The sequence below is a fragment of the Saimiri boliviensis genome, chromosome 11 (assembly GCF_048565385.1).
Source record: "Saimiri boliviensis isolate mSaiBol1 chromosome 11, mSaiBol1.pri, whole genome shotgun sequence".
NCBI classification, from domain to species: domain Eukaryota; kingdom Metazoa; phylum Chordata; class Mammalia; order Primates; family Cebidae; genus Saimiri; species Saimiri boliviensis.
Window position 1 is genome coordinate 115,237,762 of NC_133459.1, and position 4,130 is coordinate 115,241,891.

General features: G+C 36.2%; 1 pseudogene; it reads right to left on the reverse strand.

The window, feature by feature from the left end:
• Positions 1-591: 591 nt before the first annotated feature.
• Positions 592-933, reverse strand: LOC120360500 (large ribosomal subunit protein eL33 pseudogene; annotated as a pseudogene).
• Positions 934-4,130: the final 3,197 nt, after the last annotated feature.

Genomic DNA, 4,130 nt, shown 5'->3' on the forward strand with positions numbered 1-4,130 from the left:
CACTAGAGATTTATACAAGTTGAGTGTATCAATAGTTTATTCTTCTTATTGTTAAGTAATAGTCTATGGTACTGATATGTGATAGTTTTCTTAGCCGTTCAACCTTTGAAGGACATTTCCCTTGCTTCCAATTTTTGGCATTATAAATGAAGCTGATATGAACATTTGTGTACTGCTTTTATGTGAAATTAAGTTTTTATTTCTCTGGGATATATGCCCAGGAGTACAATTGCTGGGTCATATGACAGTTGCATGTTTAATTTAATAAGAAACTTCCATCCTGTTTCTCAGAGTGGATGTACCATTTTACAGTTTGACATTCCCACCAGCAATATGATCTGGTTTCTCCATATTCTTGCCAGTGTTTGGTGTTGTCGCTATTTTTTTATATTTTAGCAATTCTGATAGGTATGTAGTGATGTTGTCATTATTTTAAATTACATTTCTTTAATGGCTAATGATGTTGAATATCTTTTAGATCTGTTTATTTTCCATCAGGACATTCTATTAAGTAAATGCCTATTCATATATTTTAACCATTTTCTTTTCTTTTTTAAGTTTTTTAATCCACTTAACAAAAATACAAGAGCACAAATCCACATTTATTTATTGACTTTTCATTAGTTTAAATCCTTGAGGGGTACAGCATCACTCGGATTCTGTGTCCAATAGCCTTAGCAAGAAGGTTGCTTCAGAATTTGGCACGAACCATGCCACTGTTTCCGTGAGCCCAAGGTACCTTGGTTTGCTGCCGGGAGTCACTGTATCGTTCTTTGCTTTGTATGCATAAGTGCATCTTTTGCCCAAATAGAATTCTGTTTCATCTCAGGCATAAACACCTTCAATTTTAAGAAGAGCTGTGTGCTCCCTTTGGCTCCGGAGACCACACTTATAGCCTGCAAAAATAGCCTTGGACCACAGCCTTCCAGACATAGTTCCTTTTATAAGTCCTGTTCCCAACAGGCTCCAGTTATTTGCCCCCAAATTTCAGCAGCAGGCGCTTCACTTGCCTCCACAGGAGCTTGACCATTTTCAATTGTATTTGTTTTTACTATTGAGTTTTGAGAGTTACATATTCTAGATTCTAGTCCTGGTTCTTTGTTGGATATGTGGCTTGCAATTATTTTTTTCCAGTCTATAGCTTGTCTTTTCATCTTCTTAACTGGGTCTTTCCCAGAGCAAAAGTTTTTATATACATAACACACACACACACACACACACACACACACACATCATATATATATATATAAATGCATATTTTTAATATATATATTAGTATCAGATAAGGCGGTGCTTCCTACTTTACTCTTCTTTTTTAAGATGGCTTAAGCTATTCTAGAGCCCATACCTTTTCTCATAAATTTTAGAATAAGTTTGCTATATCTACAAAAAAAATCCTACTGGGATTTGATAGAAATTGCATTAAACCTATAGATCAGTTTGGGGAGAATTGAAATCTTTGGGTTGAGTCTTCCAATCCATGAACATGGTATGTCATTCTATTTATTTAGATTTTATTGATTTCTTTCTTGAGAAGTTTAAGATTTATACCATAAAGATACTATACATCATTTTGTTGAGTGTATATCTAAGTATCTCATTTAAAAAAATAATGATTATAAATGGTATTGTGCTTTTAAATTTTGGTATTCATGTATTCATTTTTATAGAAATGTAATTGATTTTTGTGTGTTTCTCTTGTATCCTGCAGCTTTGCTGAACTCACTCATTAGTTTTAGTTTTATTTTGTAGTTTTCCTTAGGATTTTCTATGTAGTTAATCATGTTATCTGTAAAGAAAGACCATTTTATACCTTCCTTTCCAATCTGTAAGCTTTTAATTTTCTCCCCTGCCTTATTACTATGATTAAAATTTCCAGTACTATGTTATGTAAGAGTGATGAGAGTAAATATCTTTTCCATTCTCAGTCTTGGAGAAAAAGCATTTCATTTTTCACTATTAAATTGATGTTAGCTGTAGGGTTTTCACAGATGCCCTTTATCAAGTTGAGGTATTTCCTGTCCATCCCGAGTTTCATGAGAGCTTTTATCAGGAATCAGTGTTGGATTTTGTCAAATACTTTTTCTTTTTTTTTTACATCATTTGAGTTGATTATAATGTTTTTCTTTTGGAGTCTGTTAATACGGAGAAGTATGTTGTTTAATATTAAAATGTCAAACAATTCTGCATTTCTGTTTTAAACTCCATTTGCCCATAGTGGATGCTGCTGCTGCTTCTGTTTCTTCTTCTTCTTCCTCTTCTTTTCTTTTTATAAGTGCTACCATTTATGAAGTGTTTACTATGTGGCAGACATTGTTGTAAATGATATATAAGTACTCTATTGTCTTCATTTCACAGAAAAAGAAATGGGCCTTGCAAAGGATAAGTATCACCAAAAGATACGAACTGAGGCCACCTGCCCTGAAAGTCCAAACTCACCAGTGCTAAACTGCTTCCCAGAGATACCACTATTTCAGATTCGTTGTCCAACATGATATTTTTGTAGGGGACTATTTTCAGCCACGCAGGGTATCGTTTTCTTTCCTCACGTTCTCTTTCTGTTCTCAGAGGACGGAACATGCAGCATGAAGCAATAGCTGCAGTTTTCGAGCTTCTCATCTTGTCTCCTTCCCTTAACCACTTTTTTCTTATATATTCTTGGTTTTGAATTGTTAGCATTTTGTTAAAATTTTTCATGTATGTGTTCATGAGGGTTATTAGTCCATAGTTTTCTTGTAAGTTTTGCTTCGTTTGGGTATCAGAATTATTCTGGCCTTATTAGAATGAATTGGACAGATTTTCCTCCTCTTCAATTTTATGGAAGATTTTGGGTAGAATTCTTTTTGCCTTAAGTCTTATAGACTCCATTCATTTTCAAAGTTACTTATACTAGTGCCTTCCCCCTCCTTTTTCTTGATCTGTGATCTAATCTTTATTATTTTATTTGTTCTGCTTATACAGCTTTTAACTTTCTCTTCTTATTCTAGCTTCCTAAGGTCAAAGCTGAAGTTACTGACTTGAGAGTTTTCGTCGTCTTCTTTTTTTTTTTTTTTTTTTTTTTTTTTGAGATGGAGTCTCATCCTGTCACCCCAGGCTGGACTTCAGTGGCGCAATCTCACCTCCCAAGTTCAAGTGACTCTCCTGCCTCAGGCTCTGGAGTAGCTGGGATTACAGGTGCACACCGCCATGCCCAACTAATTTTTGTATTTTTAGTAGAGATGGAGTTTCACCATGTTGGCCAGGCATATCGTGAACTCCTGCTTTCGGGTGATCCGCTCGCTTAGGCCTCCCGAAGTGCTGGGATTACAGGTGTGACCCACCATGCCAGCCTTCTTTTCTTTTCTTTTCCTTGCTTTTTTTTTCGTTCTCTCTCTCTTTTTTTTTTTTTTTTTTTGAGACAGAGTCTTGCCCTGCCACTGAGGCTGAAGTACAGTGGCATGATCATAGCTCACTGCAGCCTCGAACTCCTGGATCCTTCTGCTTCACCTCTCAAGTAATTGGGACTACAGGTGCATGCCACTATACCTGACCAATTTTGTTTGTTTGTTTGTTTGCTTTGCAGTTTTTATAGAGAGAGGGTTTGCAGTTTTTCTATGTTGACCAGGCTAGTCTCAAACTCCTGGCCTTAAGTTACCCTCTCTCTTCAGCCTCCCAAAGTGATGGCTCATGCCTGACTCTTCTTTTCTAATATGAGCATTTAGTGCTGTAAATTTACCTCTATGTACTGCTTGGGCTGCATCCCACACATTTTGATATGATGTATTTTCATTTTTTTATTCTAAAATATACTCTATTTTCCCTTGTGATTTCTTTTTTGATCTACAGATTATAAGTGTGAAATTTAGTTTCTAAGTATTCGCAGTATTTTTCCAGTTATATATATTTCTGTTGCTGATTTCTATTTTTTTTTTTTTTTTTTTTTGAGACGGAGTTTCGCTCTTGTTACCCAGGCTGGAGTGCAATGGCGCGATCTCGGCTCACCGCAACCTCCGCCTCCTGGGTTCAGGCAATTCTCCTGCCTCAGCCTCCTGAGTAGCTGGGATTACAGGCACGCACAACCATGCCCAGCTAATTTTTTTGTATTTTTAGTAGAGACGGGGTTTCACCTTGTTGACCAGGATGGTCTCGAT